Source organism: Dromiciops gliroides, chromosome 2 (assembly GCF_019393635.1).
Source record: "Dromiciops gliroides isolate mDroGli1 chromosome 2, mDroGli1.pri, whole genome shotgun sequence".
Taxonomy (NCBI): Eukaryota; Metazoa; Chordata; class Mammalia; order Microbiotheria; family Microbiotheriidae; genus Dromiciops; species Dromiciops gliroides.
Window position 1 is genome coordinate 73,683,625 of NC_057862.1, and position 23,293 is coordinate 73,706,917.

The 23,293-nt window shown below is 41.9% G+C and overlaps 1 protein-coding gene across 1 annotated transcript in view; it reads left to right on the forward strand.

Moving 5' to 3' along the window:
- The first annotated feature begins 3,820 nt into the window (after nt 1-3,820).
- The window catches only part of LOC122744097 (dynamin binding protein), a 123,192-nt gene continuing 103,719 nt past the window's right edge, over nt 3,821-23,293 (forward strand). Inside the window, exon 1 of the mRNA XM_043989441.1 lies at nt 3,821-4,118. The gene's annotated coding sequence lies outside the window, so the exon portion shown is untranslated. The remainder of the gene's footprint in view (nt 4,119-23,293) is intronic.

Consider the following 23,293-nt stretch of genomic DNA (forward strand, 5'->3'; position numbering starts at 1 on the left):
CTGGCACACTGTAGGTAATTAGCAAATGCTTGTTGATTAAGTTGCCCTCAGATCTCATCTTCTGTGCCTTGATAGATCAGTGCTCAGCCTTGGGAGGACAAGCAGAGAAGGTATTGCAGTCGGGTGACCTAGGGTTAGTGATCAGCAAGGTGGGAACAGCAAAAAGATAAAGGGGAAAAGGATTGTAAAGGCCAAGGTGGTGAAGCCAGAACTGGGTGATCAAATAGGAAGAGAAGGATAAAAGCTGGAGTGTCTCCTGCTTGTTGGGTAGACACAGAGAAGAGTCACACAGTATGTGCAGGTATGGATGGGATGCCATCTGCTTCATTGGCGAGAACTCTGACATAGGATCACAAATATATTTGAATATTTCAGAGTACATATACAAAGAGAACGAAGTGGAAATTCAGGAAGGGGTTGGACTAGACATCTCAAAGATACCTCCCAACCCTAAATTCCATGTGTTTTTTTTAAAAGAAGTTATAGGTTTTTACATTTAGTTATTTTATTTTTGTTTTTTCCTCAATTACATGTAAATAAAAATTTTAACATTCTTTTTTTCTTTGACTCAAAAGCAGCTTTCTATACATCTCATCTGTCATATAGGAAATTGTACTGAGGACACACCTACTACTAGTACTACTACAAGTAGAACACATGAACCAGACCCTAAAAAGAACCCTTACTAAGATCTGTACAGAAGCAAAATTAGACTAGGTCCAGGCACTCCCCATTGCTCTGACTCAAATATGGATGGCACCTTGGCCTAAACTAGGTTTAAGCCCTTTTGAACTCCTGTATGGCTGACCATTTCTTAAAATGGATCCTCTTATGCCATCACCAGCTTTTCCAGGCAGCTGGGGTCTGTGTATCAGGCCATCTGAGAATATGCAGACCAAATACTACCTAAGCCTCTGACTCGGGATGACATGGGTAACCAACACCTGGCCCAACCAGGAGACTTAGTTTTTCTAGAAGTCTGGGACACAGGTGGGGCCTCAAACCAGTTAACCTCACCCCACCCCCATCCCTGGGAGGGCCCTTATCCGGTAATCCTGTCTACCTCTACAGCCGGAAAACTGGAGGGGCAGCACTCCTGGACTCATTTCTCCCAGATCAAACCTTTTGTCCCTATAGTACCTGATACAGAAGACACTGCTGAATATTCATGTGAACCAGTAGAAGGCCTGAAGTTTCTGTTTGAGAAAAAGAGCTGATTCTGGTGAAGGTCTGTGACTGGTCTGATACCTTTTCCTCACTATCCTTCCTTTAATATGAATCATAATGTATTACCCTGTCCCCTCCATTATGTTACTCCCCTTACTTATGCTCTTTGCCTTTTTGCCCTCCTATCCTTCCTCTCTAATTAGCCCTGGCACCTGGCAAGATAATGCAATAGTCCAACTAGGTGATACAGTTGCCAGGGCTGGACCATCAGATTGCACCATAGTTCATGGTGGTAATTTCTCCACTTCTATGCTTCCTCCCTTCATATCTCCTTGTTATGCAACCCCTCCTATATCTGCAACACCACTGTGGGTGACCTTTAAGGGTATTTCATGTTTCACTGCTGGGCAACCTTTCATCAATACCACCTATCTCAGGAAACAGTACACAGGGACAATGTTGATTAAGGGAGGGAAAATGATCAATGGACCCTACCGGCTTACCTGTCTCGAGGCTAACTGGAAGGACATCTTCTTTCCATTTAACTTCATGCATGCCTTGTGCATAAATTGTACAGGATCACCTGTTACTTCCAATAGTACAGGGGGCCCATTTTACTTATCCAGGTGCAGGTTCTGGCAACCTAATTACACTGTCCTGACTCCAGGTGACAGTTTTAAAGATCATTTCACCCTTCAGCAACCCTCTTGGCCTCCAACTTCTTGGGGGTATATTAAAGATCCTTTAGAACAATCAGACGAAGCCTGGCATTAGACCCTCATACCCTCAAAATGGGGCAAGGAGATTGAGACACTGCTCAGCAACACCAAGGGCTCCCTGTGTGCCCCTCAGGGGTATGTCTCTGTCTGTGGACACCAGAATTTGCCTATCTTTGTTACAGGCCTATCTCCCAATGAATACTCCCAGAAAGTCATGACAACTTCATGTCTCAGCCCTTACAAACACTATGGGCAGTGCGCAATGGGATTTTGGGACCCCAGAGTAAAGGTTTTTCACAATCCCTCAACCCTTCCAGCTAATCATCTCTCAAAAACTAACGGGGGCTCTTGGGATAATTTTCTTTGGTGGTTTAAGAAGGCTCACCAGGGGCAGCTGGGTGGCGCAATGGATGGAGCAGTGGATGGAGCACCGGCCCTGGAGTCAGGAATACCTGAGTTTGGATTTGGCCTTAGACACTTAACATTTACTGGCTGTGTGACCCTGGGCAAGTCACTTAACCCCAATTGCCTCACAAAAAAAAAAAAAAGGCTCACCAGACTGCTTCCAACCCCACCACCCAATAAGGGACATTTCACCCTCACTTGGGTGGTCACACCATCTAGGCCCTATAAAAGGGTGCTCCCCAGTCTGGTTGGGGAGGAAAGAGTTTTAAATTTTCCTCCCGGCCAGTTTCTCTTGTACCAAATAAAACTGTTCTCTTATTTCTAACTAGGACATACTGGAGAGTGTAATTCTTTACAGAGGAATCCTAAGGACCTACCTGTTTTCCCCATAACAAAAATAACTGTTTTTTAAAAATTAATGTTTTTTTTCACTTAAAAAGCATTATTTTTCTTTTCCATTTCACCTCACCCAAAAGGAAGAAAGAGGGAAAGGAAGGAAGGAAAAAAGAAAAATGAAAGAAGAAAGAAAATAAAACTCTTATAACAAATATACAGTCAAGCAAGTCAAATTCCTGGATTGCTTGGCAATGTCTGAAAATATAGGTCTCATCCCTTTTCTGTCAGGAGGTGAGTAGTGTGCATGATCATCAGTTCTCTGGAATTGTGGTTTGTCATCACATTTATCAGAGTTCTCAAGTCTTTCAAGAAAAGTTTTTCTTTACAACTCTGTTGTTAGGTTATGAATTATTGTCCTAGTTCTACTTGCTCACTTCACTTTGCATCAGTTCATACAGGTCTGTCCAGTTTCCTCTGAACCTGACCATTTCCTCACTTCTGATGGTGCAACAATATCCCAGTACATTCATCCCTACTCCATCATTTCCCAGCTATTCCTTAATTGATGGACACCTCATGATGTTGCCACTTGCTTTGTACAGAACACCTTTTCTTTTTCTTTGAACTGTTTGGGGTTTCCGGCCTGCAGCAGGTCCCTCCTGGGTCAAGGGGTAGGCACAGTTTGGTGATGTGGGGGCAGAGTACCAAACCGATCTCGGGTATGGCTGGACCAATTATGTAATTTTCTGAGTCACTGCCGCGCACCAGACAGTGGCTGACATTTCTCTCATGTTTTAAAGTTCCAAAGCATTTCATCCAGACCTCACATTTGTGATTCACAGGCTATCGAAGAAGCCTTTATAGGGATTAATTTTCTCCCGTTCACAGATGAGGAAACACCCTGTGCAGGCAAGTCAGCCAGCACTTATTAAACACCTACTGTGTGGGGGCACGGAACTGAGGCTCACTGGGAATGGGACGGCTGGACCACTAGAGCTCGACAGGGCTGGGGCGGGCTCGCGCAGTGGGGGAGAGGCGACCTGCCCCCCCCTCCCCGCTCCCCGTTGGTTTCCAGGCCAAGGGGAGCTCGGGGAGGGGCGGTGTCAGGGGCTCGCTTGCCGGGCCGCGGTGGCCTGACAGGCCGGGCTGCAAGCTCCGCCTCGTGGGCTGGCATGCCACGGACGTGCCGGGCCCGCCGGCTCGGGGGAGCTCTCCTCCCCACACTGGGATGCCCTCCCCGCATCTGCTCCGAAGCTTCCGAGGCAGCCGGCACTTTCAGGCTCCTGAAGTGACTCCGCTCGCGAGCGCGCCCCGGGGCCGCGGACCGGACCGGACCGGATCGACACCTCCGCTCCGACTCGGGACCGTCCCTCCCTATTCCAGGGGCCCCCTCGGATCACCCTCTGGCTGCCGGCGGGCGCCTTGGACCCGGGTCACCCGGGTCACCCGGGTCACCCGGGTCGGGGCTCCTCCGAGAGAGGAGAGGCCGGGGTAAGTGGGAACAGCACCAGGGGGCGCCATGGAAAGGGAGGGTCTGCTTCGGGACAAGCGCGCGGGGACGTGGAGTGGGGCTGGGCACCATGGAGAGGTCACGGAGCGGGGCCAGCGCACCGGCCCGGGGAGGGAAAAGGGGGGCGATGTGGCAGGGCGTGCATAGGGCAGGACTGGACCGCTCGAGGTGGGGTGGGGAGATGGGCGCGCACGGCAGCGGGGCGGGGCGGAGGGGGGGGAGAGCGCGCGCAGCAGCCGGGAGAGAGGGGAGCGCGCGGGGCGTCCGACGAAGGGTGGAGGGGTAGCGCGCGGGGTGTTAGACAGGGCGGGGGGAGGGAGAGCGCGCGCAGCAGTCGGGGCGGAGCGGGGGGGGGGGTAGTAGCGGGCGCCGCGGCGCGCGCCCGCGGTGTCCCGGGGCTGAGGGGCCGCGGAGGGAGGCTCGGGCTCTGTGGGGCGGAAGGCCAGGCGGGAGGCGGGGCCGGCCTCTGAGGTCGGGTCGGATTGACTCACTCCCGGCGTTCAGTTTCCGAGGGGGCGGAGGTGGCCGACCAAGGGGCAGGAGGCGGACGGGCCACGGCGGAGCGCAGGTCAGGGTCCAGGGCCGGGGGCGGGGCTGCGCCCTGAGAATGAATTCCGCTGCTGCGTGGAAGGGGGGGGGGACGAGTAGGAGTGGGAAGGCGGGGAGGCGGCTGGGAAGCAGGGGGGAGGGGGGGGAGAGGCAAGTCGGGAAGATGCCCGGGGAAAAACGGGCTGCCCTCGGAGGCCCTGCGTGGATTCGTCGCACTCGGGCCCCTGCCCTTCCCATGCTTCGGGCTCTCAGGGAGAAGGGTGGACGCCGCTCGCCCTGGGGTCCCCACCCCATTACGTAGCTATAATGAGTTATCCCGACCGACATTCCTGGGGCGCTGCACTCTGCTCCGCGTGCGTTATTAGCTCATTTGAACCAACTCCTCTGCGAAGTAGGTACCCGCAGGGACTATTATCCCCATTTTACTGATGAGGAAACTGAGGCCATGCTGGATGTCCCAGACGCGCCCCTCACCGGCTTGATACACTCCCAGTTTTTTAATAATAAGTTGGAAGGGAAAGGAACAAGGAAGGGCTTGTGAGAGATGGGGGGGATCAGTCAGTGTATAGGAAACAAGTATATGACCAGTCCGGCTGGAGCCGCAGGTTTGGTACCCGTGGTGTGATGGTCATAGGAATGCTTATAAACAAGTTCTCGTGTCCGCAAGGCATCAACTTCCCGAAACGCACAGAACCTCGGTAATGGGAAGGGAATTTTTGAGATCAGACAAGTCGTTTTTATAAGGGAGTAAGTTAAACCAGAGCCGGAGAAGAAAAGTGAGTCGTGTTAAAGGGCGAAATCACAATAAGGTCAGAGGGGGATCAGTGACGACGCAGGAACTTGTTTTGATCTTTAGGAACTTTTCTCTTTATTCCCATTTTCCACTGGAGAAATTGAAGCTTGGAGAAAGGAAGTGTTGTCCAAGATGACCGAAGTCAGTTACAGTGCCAGCCAAGAATAGAAACTAGAATGACTGACTCCAAAGCCAGGGCAAGATGTTAGAACATATCGCTTGAATCTCTAAGGACAGCCTGTTTAATGGTGCTCTTCACTCGGAGTTATTTCCAGTTTTTCACATAGTTAACCCTGATTTTGATTAGCAAAAGAATCTTCAGGGGAAGGAACTCTTCCTTTAAATAACACACTTTGTAATATTGATCATATTATATGCCATTCAAATTATGACTGAAAAATAACTACCTTAATAGAGGAGTAGTCACTTTAAATGCAACTAGGTTAAGTGGCAAAATCATCCGCCTTCTAAAAGACAATCAGTTTTCCTCATCTCCTACTTGTATGTTACATTCTGTTTCCTGTAGGTACCTGTAGAAAAAATATATTTCATATTTATATATTATTTTACAGTATAAAATTGGCATTCTGCATTTATAGTCAGTTTTATTCATTACAGTAATTTAAACTCTAATATTACAAAAGAATAAAGACTTTCCAAGGTCTGAACTAAAATGATCCTAAGAATAGACATAATGGTTAAAAGTTTTTCTTAATAATTAGTAATTTATTTGGAACTATAACTTCGTGCTATAGCCTATATTTGGAGTTTGAGTTCTCTAATTTGCTCTCTGTGTAGCTGAATTATAGAGGACATTAGGGTTTATTCATGATATTATTTTGCCTATAGACTGATAGCTAGAAGGGAATGTAGATTTCATCTAGTTCAACCTCCTTATTTTATAGATAAGAAAACAGTGCTGAAAAAAATCATAGTGTCTTTTGATACTGATGTGCTGAGCCACTTATGAGCCTTCCAAGATTTTTCCAAGTTATTTAAAAAAAATCTTTACAATGACCTGAACCGAGGAAATAGGCAAGTCACATCACATCTCTGGCCCTCAGTGTCCCTACCTGTAAATTAAACTAGATTATTTTAAGTTCCTTGCTCAAAAATTCTATGATTTCCTTATGTAACTAACTGATAGGTAGGTAGGTAAAACGATGCTGTTGTGATTACAAAATAAAATGGAACTTTTGACTACAGCAGAATAGATATGAAAAATTTCTGTCTGTTTTGCTCTGGGTATGATGTAGAAACAACTGTGGTGTCAAACTCAAGTAGAAATGAATTGTACATAAAAATCCTTGCAGCAGCATATTGATTTAGAAAACCACATGTTCACATGTATGTTCTATTGTATTTTTATTTGTTTTGTTAAATATTTCCCATTTGCATTTTAATCTGGTTTGGGCCTCAGCAAGCTGTGTTTGAAACCTCTTATGTACATTATAGTGTCTGACTGGAATGATATGCAGTACAATGCAAGAAACGATTTCTTCTGTGATGTACTTGAGGAACTTTGACTAGAGAAGTGATAAAAGGGTCTAAATAAGCATTAGTTAATTCTTTGTTGTGTATGCAAATCTATCTGCTATACAAACACAGTCTTATAAACTCCATTATCCACTTGCCAGATGTGTACCTGTTCTCATTTTCATTTCTTCTTTTTATAGAAGCATAACTACAGTTCAGTTTTCACACAGAGGAAATAGAATGGCAGTTCTCTCATTTGCTTTCATATCTCTGAAGCTTGAGGAATAAGGTGTTGAGCCTCTAACCCTTGTAGGTGACTCAAGTGTTCTGCCCTATGTGTTGTCTGTCATATTTCCTATCAGATCTAACCCTTGTCTTGATTTGAAAGGTATTTTTTAAAAAACGTATTTGGTATTTTATGTTCCCCCAATTACATGTAGAAACCATTTTTAACATTCCCTTTTAAAACTTTGAGTTCCAAATTCTCTCCCTCTGTTCCATTCCTCCCTCATTGAGAAGGCAAGCAGTTCTATAGGTTATACGTGTGTAGTCATGCAAAATATTTCCCTATTTAGTCATGTTGTGAAAGAAAACATAGACCAAAAAAAAAAAAATCTCAAGAAAAATAAAGAAAGTAAAAAAAAAGTATGCTTCAATCTGTATTGAGATACTATCAGTTCTTTCTCTGGAGATGCAGAGCATTTTTCATCATAAGTCTTTCAGAATTGTTTTGGATCATTGTATTGCTGAGAATGGCTAAGTCATTTGTAGCTAATCATCTTACAATGTTGCTGCTATTTTGTACACAGTACATTTCACTTTGTATCAGCTCATTTACATGAGTCTTCCAGGTTTTTCTGAGAGCATCCTCATCATCATGTCTTATATCACATTAAATTATATTCCATCATAATCACATACTGATTTGAAAGTTTTTACAATGAAATCATGAAATTTCTCTTTCAACCTAGTAGAGCCCACCCTTTAAAAAATGTTTATTGGGCTCTTTAAGGATAAACAGAATTAGACCCTTCCATCTTTAATATCTGTACAATTCCACAATAGCAAACAGTTCATTCGACAAATATTTATTAGGAGCCTGATACAATATGCAAGACACTGTGAGAGATAGAAAGTTGAACAATAGAGGATTTCTACCTTGCTGAACTTTAGTTTCCTCCTCTGTAAAATAAGGTCATTGGATTATCTTCTCTCAAAGGTCCTTTCCAACTTCAAGATCCTGTGCAAAGTAAGATGTCCTTAGAGTGTGGTTGGAGGACGGCGTTTAAAAGACTCAGAATCAAAAGTTATAATTTCAAATGTGGAAAGAAGGCGGTTCATATCATACATCATTAATCAGTGCATACAGTGAACCCAACTCTAGCTGACTCATTCTGAAGCAAATACTTTATTTGCCAATTGCAGAAAGATGACAGCCAAAGGTAACTTGGGTTTAGTACAGAAACTCATTTGTAAAATCTTAGGGAGAAAGATGATAGAAGATGGAGCAGTATAAAGAAGAGAGAAACAGTGGAGTTTAATCATGGAAGAGGCCTAATAAATGCCTAAGGGCATTCATTGAAGGATGAAATGGAAGGAGGATCACAAATGGAAGAAAAATGGAAAATATCTGCAAAGATTTTTTTTAACTCACAAAGACATCATAGAAGCAAATGAATTAGACCAAACGTAACTAGAGGTGAAGGTGACACAGCTATGAAGGCAGTGCAGGATCAATTTATAAGATACCTGAGAGAAAAGACAGCATTTTATGGATATGGGGAAAAAAATTTCAGACTTTATTAATATCTCTACAAGGCAACAAGACATCATTAACTTTTGGCCTATATACCTCCTTTCCCATTTATATAGATTTTTTTTTTTAAGTGAAAATGATCTGCATATGCATTGAAGATGTCCTTCATTTAGGGTATTAGTAGATAATAGACAGGCTTTTTCAAGTGATATTCTACAGTAGACCACTTAAAAAAAAAACTCAACAGTATTTAATGATTAAATTCAGCCTTATAATCACATCATCACAAACCTATGCTGGTGACCCATCTTAGCCTGCCCCCCAATGAGTAGCAGCATTATGGTTTACATAACATGTCCACAAACTTTAAATTCAGTCAATTTTAAAATAAGTCAGTCCTAAGGTACAGCTTTGTTTAAGCCAAATAGAAAACAACTCAACAGGAAGGAGGTCATTCTTTCTAGCTGAACTGTGTGTGTGTGTGTGTACTCCAATAGCCTAGGTTGGTTGAATATTTGACATTAAAAGATCACCTACACTACAAAATGTGACTATATTCTTTACTCAGGATTGTTATACAACAAAACACAATAAAATACCTTTCGATGATTGAGAAGAAGTATTTTAATCAAATCATTGTAATTGGGAAATTAGGGAATTTAGACTGGAAATGCTTGCTTTTGTTTTAATTCAGTGTACTTGCTTCAGCCCTAGCCTTTGGACAGGCTGAGGCATATTGATTTACAAGTGGAACTTTTGCAAATTAAGGGCTTTCCCTAAAACATATAATGGGTTAAAGTAATCTGATTAAGTAGTAATAATTAAGTAGTCTTTCCCCATTAATCCGTGCTAATAAATCTAAAAACATTTATATTGAGGTAGAGAGATGCCTTTGATGAAAATAGTTTAACTTGACTAATTCAATTGAATGATAAGCCTAATCAGATCTTTTAAAAGAAACAGAAAAGTGTGAGAACTTAGTTGTTGCTGCAATTTTAACAAAAAATGAAAAAAAATCATTTAAACACTAGCTTCCCTAATCTACATAATTCTTTTTTAGGACTATGAAACAAAATTTTTAAACAATGATTCATAGTTACAGTTCTCTTGTTTATGTAACCATCTTAAAGACAGTGCAGTTACAGGATGTGATAAAAAAAATCTCATAACAAACTAACAAATAAGGCAAAAGGCAAGTATTATTCACATTTTTGAGATAATGTTATTAAGTCTGTGTTTTTTATTTTGTTAATGAAGGTGAAGATTATTTTGTCCAGACATACTTGGGGTTTTCTAAGTTTTCTATCAATGTATCATTCTGCCAGATCATGCCTTTGCTTTTGTAGGCATTTTATAAGAGAATCCTGAAGTATGAGCAGTCTTTTGGCCGGAGTCCACTCAGATTGTGTTGTTAAAATTGTTTGGGCTAACCTGTGTTTTTAAAATTATTTGCTACTTATATATTAATGGCTTTTTATATAATAATGGCTATTGTACCTGTTTTGGCAGTAAGTATTTATTAATTAACATACCAGTAAAGAATCGACTGTGTGGCAGTTAACAAACAGAAAAGCTCCAGCGATATATTGTCTCTCAGAGAGCACATAGCCTGCTAATCTACATTCTCCTGAGAGGAGAGAGCTCACCAACCCACAGCATTCAGAGCCGAGGTGGCACCAACCTTGAGCCTCCTGGCTCTTTTGATAGAGGCGGGTCACTATGCACTGATCAAAACTAATTGGCTAACATCATTCAATTCCATTGGTTGACATCACCTGAGGGTGGGCCAAATTAAAATCTGCCCTACAGAAGACAACTTGGTCTGGTGGGAGAGACCCCCTGAGGGGCAAAGGAGAAGTCCTGATAGGTGTGGTGTAATCACTTCCCTGAGCTAGACCAGGGGGTCTATCGCCTTTCTTTTTGTTCCCTTGGGCTCTTCCTAAACAAGATTAAAACTTCCTCCTAAGAACTGAACTTTCTGAAGTGGGGATGGGGAGAAAGGGCTAGACCTGGGTCCTCCCAAGAAACCCATTATTAATAATTATTTTCTCAGTTGGCTCTAGGCTTGTACTTTCTTCCCAGCTTGGTGGTAAAGTGGCTAGAATGCTAGGCCTGGAGTCAGGAAGACACGAGTTCAAATGTGGCCTCAGTTGCTAGTTGTGTGACCCTGGGCAAGTCACAACTTTTGTCTGCCTCAGTTTCCTGAGGGGATAAAAATAGCACCTACCTAATAGGGTTGTGAGGAGCAGATGAGGTAATATTTGTTAAAGTGTTGAACACATGATGTGCCTGGCACATAGTAGGACTTAATGAATGCTTGTGCCCTCCTTCCCTTTTCCCCTCCTTCCCTTTTCCCCTTTTTGATTCTGTACCATACACGCTTTCTGAACAAAAATCTTGTCCTTCTGAACATCAGCTCACCCTGCACACATGCTGCTTGTTTGCCACCTCTTTACCATCTTGCATTTATTTATTTTTGTTTTGTTTTGTTTTGGCGGGGCAATGAGGGTTAAGTGACTTGCCCAGGGTCACACAGCTAGTAAGTGTCAAGTGTCTGAGGCCGGACTCGAACTCAGGTACTCTTGAATCTAGGGCCAGTGCTTTATCCACTGCACCATCTAGCTGCCCCCACATCCTCCAGATGCTTGTGTCTGTAGATGTCATTGTGCTGGTTGCCTCAAGCCCCAGAGGACTGACCTGCTCTGACTGTCTATTTAATGCTCTTTCCAGCATCACATATAGAATAGTAGCTGTAGATACATGACCATCTATGTAGAAGCAACATTCTTTAAGCCACTGCTTCAGTTTGCCCTCCTTCTTCTCACCACTTAGAGTTTATTTCCCTTTCATCTTTAAGAATGTGTGTGTAAGGGGCAGCTAGGTGGCACAGTGGATAGAGCACCAGTCCTGGAGTCAGGAGGACCTGAGTTCAAATCCGACTTCAGACACTTGACACTTACTAGCTGTGTGACCCTGGGCAAGTCACTTAACCTTCATTGCCCAGCTTAAAAAAACTGGGTGTGCCAAGAGTAAAGATACATTTGTAGCTGAATTCTCCAGTTTCTGTGCAGATGTAATTAGGCAAACTAAATACATTTAACATTTATTCTGACTCAAATTGATGTGATTTTTTTTCTAGTGAAAGGAAGTTGACAAGAAAGGGAATGGTAAAATTTATTTCCTGTTTCCCTAAACATTATGCTACTTGATGAGTAGTGGAAAGTGACAAAGTCACTGGTTATTCCTCATGTCAGTTAGATCCAGCATAATTAGGACCAACCCTGTAAACTTAGCAAAGTGAAATTCTGAGGCAGGTAAAAGAAAGGGAATGGGGGCAGCTAGGTGGTACAGTGGATAAAGCACCAGCCCTGGATTCAAGAGGACCTGAGTTCAAATCCAGCCTCAAGACACTTGACACTTACTAGCTGTGTGACCCTGGGCAAGTCACTTAACCCTCATTGCTCCACAAAAAAAAAATAAGAAAGAAAGAAAAAGAAAAAGAAAGGGAATGTATTTAACCTGATGAAAGTAGTGTCTGTTCTCTCTGTGATAGCTGAAGACTCACCTTGGCTAGCCTTGGGGATATATCCAGCATTTGCCCCAACCTCCCCCCCCCCCAAGTGTGCCTTTTCCTGAAAATAATGTAACAGTGCTGCTGATGGGCACGTGGGAGGCAGTAGGGGATTAAAAGAGAATGGCCACTGCTGACATTCTGACCAGAGGTTCTGGGCCCAGCACAAACTGCATTGTCGTTATGAGGTGATGCTCTTATGATAAATGATCCTGCTCCATCAGCAGAAAAAGTTGTAAAGGATGTGCCTTAGTGTGCTCAGCTCCCTATCCCCACTCCCCCTTTCTGTCTCTTTCATGGAGTCCAACAATTCTACCATTCCCAGCAATAGAAAAACCTTTCTGCTTCTCTGCCATTTCTGAACAGTAAGTATTCCTGAATATGACTCATAGCTCTTCTCACAAATTATAGAAATGGTGGAGGAAAGAAAGCTCACTGTGCAGGAAAGATGGTATAATGTCAGTTATCATGCATTGGTTAAGGACCTACTGACTGTGTTCCAGGCACATGTTAGATGTAGAGGAAGGGGTTCAAATCCTGCTTACTACCTGTGTGACCTGGGGCAAGTCATGTAACTTTTCTGGGCCTTAATTTTCATCTATAAAATGAGAGAGGGTGTTGTTGGGGTTTTTTTGCAGGGCAATGAGGGTTAAGTGACTTACCCAGGGTCACACAGCTAGTGTCAAGTGTTTGAATCCAGATTTGAACTCAGGCCCTCCTGAATTCAGGGCCAGTGCTTTATCCACTGTGCCACCTAGCTGCCCCCTTTGTTTCATTTTTATTGATGTTCTTTGTTTTTACATCATTTTCATTTAAAAAAGAAATCCTTTCCCTTTTCCTTACCCAGTAAACCATCCCTTGTAACCAAAAAGAAAAAAGGGCAATAAAACAAAACTAACCAGGACAGCAACTGAATCTGACAGTATTTGGAATATTGCAAACAGCATAGTGGTGCCACCCTTTCCCCTTCAACTTCTTTAAAGAAAGGGAGGAAGTGCATTTTGGCCTCTCCTGGCCTAGGTAGCACAGTGGATTGAGAGTGTTGGACCTGGAGTCAGAAAGACCGGAATTCACATGCACCCTCAGCCATTTACTAGCTCTAGGACTCTGGACAAATCACTTAACCTCTGGAAGCCTCCGTTTCCTCGCCTATAAAATTGGGATAATAATAGCATTTACCTTGCAGGGTGGTTGTGAAGATCAAATGAAATAATATTTGTGCTTAGCACAGTGTGTGGCACATAGTAGGTGCTTAATAAATGCTTTTTTCCTTTTTTCTGGCTCTCTTCACTTTGGTATTATCCTTCCCTCTGCTCTAAAAAAATAAAAGGTTTAGTTTAGATTAAAGAAATGGGATGGGGGTGGGGGTACTATAATAGGTTGAAAGGCTGTCATGTTGAGGAGGGACTCTGCTTCTTGCCATCCTCCTAGTCCTTCAGGCTCCCAGCCTAGGAGTTCTCCTGGACTCTTCACTCTCACTCCCTGTATCCAAGCTGTTGCTGAGGCCTGTCAATTTCCCCTTTGCCAACATGTATTCTGTCCTCTGACACTGCAACCACACCCGTGTGGGCCCACATTACCTTATGCTTAGACATTGCAGTAGCTTGTAGGGAGAGTGGCGGCTCTACCTGTCTCAAGTCTTTTCCCTACTCTGTCTTCCTTTCATTGACAAAAGTGATTTACCCTCAGCTCAGTAAACTCCAGTTGTGCGCTGTCACTTCCAGGATTAAATGTGAATCCTCTTTTGGGTATCCAAAGCTCTTCATAACCTGGCTCCTCCATTGCCTTTCTTTTTGTTCCCTTGGGCTCTTCCTAAACAAGATTAAAACTTCCTCCTAAGAACTGAACTTTCTGAAGTGGGGATGGGGAGAAAGGGCTAGACCTGGGTCCTCCCAAGAAACCCATTATTAATAATTATTTTCTCAGTTGGCTCTAGGCTTGTACTTTCTTCCCAGCTTGGTGGTAAAGTGGCTAGAATGCTAGGCCTGGAGTCAGGAAGACACGAGTTCAAATGTGGCCTCAGTTGCTAGTTGTGTGACCCTGGGCAAGTCACAACTTTTGTCTGCCTCAGTTTCCTGAGGGGATAAAAATAGCACCTACCTAATAGGGTTGTGAGGAGCAGATGAGGTAATATTTGTTAAAGTGTTTCTTACACCTTACTCTTCCTCATTTAAGGGGCTAAAATTCTAGCTATGATGTCTAAAATCTAATGAGTGGTCGCCCCAAGTTAGAAGTTTTAGCAAGAATTTAGACTTTTAAATATTTATTAAAGTACAATCAGAAGTTGGTGAGGAGAGGGAGAAGTAATAATCTAAATATTTCTAAGAGACCCCAGCATATGACCCACCATACCAAGGTCAGGAACCCAAGAGGCCAACCTTCCGGGGCTTCTCTCAGAAGCCTCGTGTAAAACAGAAAACAGGGCCGTACACACACACACACACACACACACACACACACACACACACACACACACAGCTCCAAGCTAATTGGTTGGTAGTGCTGATTGACACAACCAACAGGTGGTAATTTCCATGCTAGTCACATGGTTTCTTTATCACATGCTTTCTCCTCATGGCAGAGCTTCCCTGCAATATCTCTCCAGCAGGGGGTGCCATTCCAATTCTCATACTCAGGTACTCTACAATGTACTGACATTGGCCTCCTTGCTGTTCCTTGAATAAGATATTCTATCTCTGAGTTCTGGGGCATTTTCTTTTTTTGTTTTGTTTTGTTTTGTTTTGTTTTGCAGGGCAATGAGGGTTAAGTGACTTGCCCAGGGTTACAACAGCTAGTAAGTGTCAAGTGTCTGAGGCCGCATTTGAACTCAGGTCCTCTTGAATACAGGGCTGGTGCTTTATCCACTACGCCACCTAGCTGCTCCCGTTCTGGAAATTTTCACTGGCTGTCCCCTATACCTACAATGCTCTTCCTCCTAATCTCCTGACTTCCTTCAGGTCTCAGATAAAATCCTACCACCTGCAGGAAGCCAGTCCTAATCCTCAATACAGTGGCTTCCCTTTGTTTATTTGCTGTTTTTTCTGTACATAGCTTGTTTGTACCTAGTTATTTGTCTTCTCCATTAGATTGTAAGTTCTTCTAGGGAAGGGCTGTTTTTTTACCTTTCTTTGTATCCCTAGTGTTTAGCACAGTGCCTGTCCCATAGTAGTCATTTAATGAAGGCTTATTTGGTTGTCACAACAAACCCTTAATGCTTTCTAGATGTAACTGAATAGGCAGTTCCAAATCCACTTACTTTTACTATCATCTAGCCCTCATCTCTCCATCTTTCTTTGTTATATGTTCTATCCTAAGAATATCTCAATCGCTTCTAAGAAATCAGGGTGTTAGAGAAGCTTCTTATATCATTTTTACTTTCTCTCTGGGAGACAAGTTCGTACTTGTAGGTATAATTAGCTACCTCAGGGATGAAAAGAAACACAGTGCCTACTTGTCAGATCACTGCAATAGGTCTTTTGGTATCCTTAACTCATCGGGAAAAACTTCCCATGTACAACCATAGAAATCACTTGTTTCTATACCCTTTCATACATATCAAAAAGCATGTTATTTATCATGCTACACTTCTAAATTTTACTTTAATTTGCACATGCCATAAGAAATACATTCAAAGAGACCCGAGCAATTGATATATAGCATAATTTGTGGAGTTAATTTTATGTGCAGCTAAATTGTTTAGCTCACACGCTTCCAGTGTGTTTACTTATGACTCAGAAACTTAATTTTCAGCTGTGATTGAAATGCATTCAAGATATATTACATGTAAATTTGTGTGTACCTCTACTCTTCCCCTTCATGGGAATCTTAGTTTCATCCATTTGGAAACTTAGCCCTTTAATGAAATTTTCTTTAAGCTCTGTGAATCCTACAGCTTATTGTTAAGAGAAGGTGTGTTGGGGAGGCCCTGTATTTGTTTCTTAGGTTAAATGAGCCAATCTTTTAAAATATGGATAGACCTAGATTAAGTATAATCTACTAGTGGCTGATTCTGGGTAGAGGTTAAATGTCATCAGAACCATATCTTTATTTCAACCATGTGAACCTACTTCCAGTACTGAATCACCTTTCTCTGTTCTTCCAGAGAACACAAAGTTCCTTAGGGGGGAAAAATGGTGATGGGGAGCAGAATGGAACCTAGTACCAACGCTCTGAAATCATGTTAACAAAGCAACAGATGTTTCCTTTTTCTTTCTTTCTTTTTTTTTTTTTGGTGAGGCAGTTGGGGATAAATGACTTGCCCAGGGTCACACAGCTAGTAATTAATTGTCAAGTATCTGAGGTCAGATTTTAACTCAGGTCTTCCTGAATCCAGGGCTGTTGCTTTATCTACTGCACCACCTAGCTTCCCCAGATGTTTTCTTTAAAATAAAAATTGTCCCTTATATTATGATCCATAAAATTTTCATACCTTAAGATTCAGCATTATCATTTTACATATTTTAAATTCCATCTCTAGAGAAGTAGTGCCCTTCAGGGATGGGCTTGGCAGAAGCCAACCTAGTCTTCTACTATGTCCAAAGGAAGCTTCAAAGAACATGCTCAGACACTGGCCAGGGGTCACTTTGGCCTCCCCTCTTGACATATGTTTGACATAAGCAAAGTATGTTGTCATATAAACTGCAAAAGCGGATGAATTCCAAGTACTTCTCTTTCTCAGGTCATTTTCCCCAGTCTTCCTTATTTAGCCACAGTAGGAACATAAAAAAGGAGCTTTTCCCCACGATTCACACCAAACCGAACTATGTTAGGTGGGGTCAAAATCTAGATCAGGAGAGAGAACTGGGAATAGAAAGGAGGTACTGTTGAAAAACAAAAAATGATATTAGTTGACTGGACAGGATGGTCTGCTGGTCTCTGGGAAGGACTTGACTGAGATGAGTGAAACTTCTGCTGTCCTCTACAATTCCCCAAGTAGTTACCTGGCAGAGACACTGAGCTGTCCAAAATGAATTCAAGTAACATAAACTAGAGGGAAAATGTTATTTTCCTTGCTTCTCTTATTTCCTTCCTGAATCAGGTTTAGCTTTTATTTCCTGATTTTTTCCTATCATCCTCTCACATTAGGAGGGAATATGTTCTCTCCAGGCCCAAACTCCAAGGGCCCAAAAAAGTGGAAATTTTTCTCCCGAGGTTGCATAAATAAATAAAATGTTGGTTAGTAAAATATTCAGTGCTGTCTTTTGACTGCAGGTGCTTATGGTTGTAAGGGTTTGAGAGAATACGAAGAAAAATGGTATAGGATTTTACACTGATTTATTTGGTAGGCATAAATGTAGGTAACAACAAAAGCAAAGAAGGAAGAAAGTAAATAAATTTATACCCAAGGAAGAGGTAAGAAAATTCACCTCCTTTCTTTTCCCAGAGGTGTGTGATGGATGGATGGGCATCATTGCATGTACTATCAGACCCAGGTGATGTGTTTGTTAGTTTTGTTTAATTCCCTTTTTTTTCCTTTTAAAATTTTTATACAAAGGATGACTTGCTGGGGAGGGTGAGAGATTTGAAAATGATGGTTATGTAAAAAGAAAAAAATATTTTTTACTTGACCAATGATTTTATTGGCATGGAGGAACTCCAGATTAAAAAAAAGAACCAAAACCTGCTTATATCAGTGCAGTTTGGCTGCTCTCCAATGTACAATTTTAGGAAGTTGCTTGCCTCACTGAAAGGTGACACTTATGACATGTAACAGGCAGTACCTGAAGGCAGATCTTTCTGTTTCTTTTGTCCAGTTTATGGGGCATACCTTTATACCTTTTATAAAAGATAATAAAAATTTTAAATAATTTTAAGAAGAGTCTGTCTGTCAATTACTTGACAAAAATAGGACTTTCTGAAATTTTTATTTGGAGACCCAGTTTACTTCTCACTTCAAATGGTGAGAAAAGGTTGCTTTTTTTCTTAATCATAAAAGTATTTTTATTGTTTTCCAGTTACAGGTAAAGATAGTTTTCAACATGTGTTTTTACAAGATTTTGAATCCCATATCTTTCTCCCTCTTTCCCCCCTCCCCAAGACAGAAAACAATCTGATATAGGTTATATATGTACAATCACATTAAACATATTTTTGCATTAGTCATGTTGTGAAAGAAGAATCAGAACAAAAGGGAAAAATCTTTAAAAAACAAAAAAAATTAGAAACAGTATGGTTCAATCTGCATTCAGATTCCACAGTTCTTTTTCCTGTATGTGGAGAGCATTTTCCATCATGAGTCCTTTGAAATTGCCTTGCTGAGAAGACCTATGTATATCACGGTTGATTATTGCACAGTGTAGCTGTCTCTTTACTTCAGTCAGTATCAGTCCACTTAAAAGTCTTTTCAGGTGTTTTGGTACCATTGCTTTGCCTTGTGACATATTCTTTTTTTTTTTTTTTTTGCGGGGCAATGGGGGTTAAGTGACTTGCCCAGGGTCACACAGCTAGTAAATGTTAAGTGTCTGAGGCCGGATTTGAACTCAGGTACTCCTGAATCCAGGGCCGGTGCTTTAACCACTGCGCCATCTAGCTGCCCCCCTGTGACATATTCTTAATAACAAAAAGAGTTAGGCTTTTAAAATAATCACATCCTGATTTCAGCAATTTTTGCAAGAATAGCATAGCTGGAGACAGAAGTTTTTTTTTTTTTAACATATTACTTAAATTGCCTTTTGAGAGTTACATCTACTAGCCAGCCAACAAGAGCCATTTCACAATGAATTGATTACTTTTGAAAAGGAAAGAACTGAATCAGTTAAATGGCTGACCAGGTTCAGACATATAATTTCTGGAGAAAAATCTCTTACAACCCTGTTATTCTTCGTTTTGCACTAAATGACCATTCTCACACTTAACAGTTTTCATTTAATAGTGACTGTTTTATTTGACTAAAACAACTTATCTATAGAGATTGATTCTCCAATTCATTGATTCAGATCTACTCATCTTCAGGCCATTTCCTGGCTAGTGTGTTCTTTTATACCTTCCACAGGTGTCCCAAGAAGTATTAGTCCCTCTCACACCCACAGCATCTCTATCAGTACTAACTTTCTCTCTCAGATGAACCTTGAGGTACGAATAAAGAAAAGTAGCTACTCTATTAACAACAACAAAAGCAACATGGAGGTGCCTGTTCTAGATGTCATAGGTAATGCTAAGAATCAGTACCTGCTGGGGGCAGCTAGGTGGTGCAGTGGATAAAGCACCAGCCCTGGAGTCAGGAGTACCTGAGTTCAAATCCAGCCTCAGATACTTGACACTTACTAGCTGTGTGACCCTGGCAAGTCACTTAACCCCCATTGTCCCGCAAAATAAATAAACAAATAAACAAACAAACAGACAAATAAATAAATAAATGAAAATAACATTCCTCTTTAAAAAAAAAAAAGTGTCTGAGGACGGATTTGAACTCAGGTACTCCTGACTCCAGGGCCGGTGCTCTATCCACTGCGCCATCTAGCTGCCCTGACTACCATTTTTTTTGAGAGAAATAATTCTTTAATGAATAATTTTTCTATAGTAGAAATATATTTGAGTGATAGAATGTTTTTACAAATTAATTTCCTTCCAAATATCCATACTGCCTTAATGCTTTTTTTTTTTTTTTTTGGTGAGGCAGTTGGGGTTAAGTGACTTGACCAGTGTCACACAGCTAGTAAGTGTTAAGTGTCTGAGGCTGCATTTGAACTGAGGTCCTCCTGAATCCAGGGCTGGTGCTCTATCCACTTCGCCACCTAGCTGCTCCAAAATTAAATTCTTTTTTTTTTTTTGGTAGGGCAATGAGGGTTAAGTGAATTACCCAAGGTCACACAGCTGGTAAGTGTCAAGTGCCTGAGGCCAGATTTGAACTCAGGTCCTCCTGAATCCAGGGCTGGTGCTTTATCTACTGTGCCACCTAGCTTCCTGCCTTAATGATCTTTAAGATCTAATCATCTTACCATCATTTTTTTAATCATAAAAGTATTTTATTACTTTCCAGTTAGATGTAAAGATAGTTTTCAACATTTGTTTCCATAAGATTTTCAGTTCCAAATTTTTCCTCCTTCTTTCCCTTCCCTCCCCCTTCCCCCAGACAGAAAGCAATCTGATATAGGTTACAAATGTACAATCACATTAAACCTATTTCTGCATTAGTCATGTTGTGAAAGAAGAATCAGAACACAAGGGAAAGACCTCAACAAAGAAAAAAACCCCCACAAAAAATAGAAACAATATGGTTCAATCTACATTCAGAATTCACAGTTCTTTTTTCTTGATGTGGAGAACATTTCCATCATGAGTTCTTTGGAATTGTCTTGGATCATTGCGCCTTTGAGAAGAGCCAAGTCTATCACAGTTGATTGTCACACAATGTTGGTGTTACTGTGTACAATGTTCTCCTGGTTCTGCTCACTTCACTCAGCATCAGTTCACTTAAGTCCAGGTTTTTCTGAAATCTACCTACTCATCATTTCTTACTGCACAATAGTATTCCATTGCATTCATATACCACAACTTGTTCAGCCATTCCCAGTTGATGGGCATTCCCTCAGTTTCCAATTCTTTGCTGTGCTTCCAGTGCCTCAGAGTCTTAGGTGCCAGCAACTTCTTCTGAGGCTCAGCTCATAGACCGGTGAGGGTGTTCGGCAGTTGGCCAGGGTAAAGTGGCTGCAGTCTCTGCTGGAGTTGGGGCAAAGCACCCTGTTTCTGAACCAGTGGGCTGAATCAAGTGGTGGCAGTCCAGTGGGGGAGGGACACAGGCATGCCAAGCTTCTGACCATAGAGGATCAGATTTCAATCAGACATCTGCTTCCAGGTTGAGATGAGTAGGCAAAGAAAGCAATGGATTATAGAAAGCTTTTTGGGGGGTGAAGTAGATCAGAATACACCCTCAGAAAAGATAATAACAAAGTCGAAGCTCCAACACCCAAAGCTTCCAAGAAAAATATGAATTGGTCTTAGGACATGGAAGCACTCAAAAGGGACTTTGAAGAGAAAGTAGGAGAGATAGAAGGAAGATTTAGAGAGATAGAGGAAAGAAAGGAAAGACAAATGAGAGCCATGCAGGAGAGTCATGAGAAAAAAGTCAATAGCTTGAAAAACCAAAAGAGAGGTGATACAAAAGCTCTCTGAAAAAATAATTGCTTAAGAATTAGGATTGAACAAATGGAAGCTAGTGATTTTATGAGAAACCAAGACACAGTAAAACGAATCCAATTGAATAAAAAAATAGAAGGGAATACAAAATATCTCCTTAGAAAAACAGCTAACCTGGAAAATAGATCCAGGAGAGATAATTTGAAAATGATTGGACTATGGGCAGTGAGGTGGCACAGTGGATTGAGCACCTGTCCTGGATTCAGGAGGACCTGAGTTCAAATCCGGCCTCAGACACTTGACACTTAGTAGCTGTGTGACCCTGGGCAAGTCACTTAACCCCAATTGCCTCACCAAAAAAAAAAATGATTGGACTACCTGAAAACCATGACCAAAATAAGAGTTTAGACATCATCCTCCAAGAGATTGTGAAGGAAAATTGCCCTGATATTCTAGAAGCAGAAGGCAAAATAGAAATTGAAAGAATCCACTGATCACCTCCTGAAAGAGATCCCAAAAGGAAAACTTCCAGGAATATTATAGCCAAATTCCAGAGATCCCAGGTCAAGGAGAAAATTTTGCAAGCAGCTAGAAAAAAGGAATTCAAATACTGTAGAGCTACAGTAAGGATCACACAGGATCTAGCAGCATCTACATTAAAGGACTGTAGGGCATGGAATATGATATTTCAGAGCTCAAAAGAACTGGGACTACAGCCAAAAATCACCTACCCAGCAAAACTGAGTATAATCTTTCAGAGGAAAAATGGGACTTCAATGAAAAAGGGAACTTTCAGGAATTCGTGATGAAAAGACTTGAACTGAATAGAAAATTTGACTTTCAAAAACAAGACCCTAGAGAAGCATAAAAAGGTAAACAGGAAAAAGAAATCATGAGGGATATTAAAAGATTAAACTGTTTACATTCCTACATGGGAAGATAATACTTCTAACTCATAAGATCTTTCTTAGTATTAGGGCAGCTGAAAGAAATATACTTAGCAATGCTCTTTTTTTTTTTTTTTTTTTTGTGAGGCAGTTGGGGTCAAGTGACTTGCCCAGGGTCACACAGCTAGTAAGTGTTAAGTGTCTGAGGCTGGATTTAAACTCAGGTCCTCTTGAATCCAGGGTCGGTGCTTTATCCACTGCACCACCTAACTGCCCCAAATACATCATTCATTCCCCTTTTTTTTTTTTTTTTTTTTGGTGTGGGGCAATGAGGGTTAAGTGACTTTCCCAAGGACACACAGCTAGCAAGTGTCAAGTGTCTGAGGCTGGGTTTGAACTCAGGTCCTCCTGAATCCAGGGCCAGTGCTTTATCCACTGAGCCACTTAGCTACCCTGAAAGGAATATAGACAGAGGGCACAGGTGTGAATTGAATATGAAGGGATTATATCTGTAAAGCATTTTTCATTTATCCTTGTTTTTTCTTTCTTTCTTTTTTTTTTTTTTTTGGTGAGGCAATTGGGGTTAAGTGACTTGCCCAGGGTCACACAGCTAGTAAGTGTCAAGTGTCTGAAGTCAGATTTGAACTCAGGTCCTCCTGAATCCAGGGCCGGTGCTCTATTCACTGCACCACCTCGCTGCCCCAATTTATCCTTGTTTTTTTGTGGGGTAGGCAGGGTGGGATGGCTTATGTCTGGGGCCGTATATGGGCTTGGGGCCTCCTGGGGTCAGGGCTGGTGCTTTGTCCTGTACCCATTTTGACATATGGTGTAAGCTGTTGGTCTATGCCTAGTTTCTGCCATACTATCTTCCAGTTTTCCCAGCAATTTTTGTCAAATACTGAGTTCCTATCCCAGAAGCTAGAGTCTTTGGGTTTTTCAAACAGATTACTATAGTAGTCATTTACTACTGTGTCTCCTGTGTCTAACCTATTCCATTGATCCAGCACTCTATTTCTTAGCCAATACCAAATAATGTTGATGACTGCCAC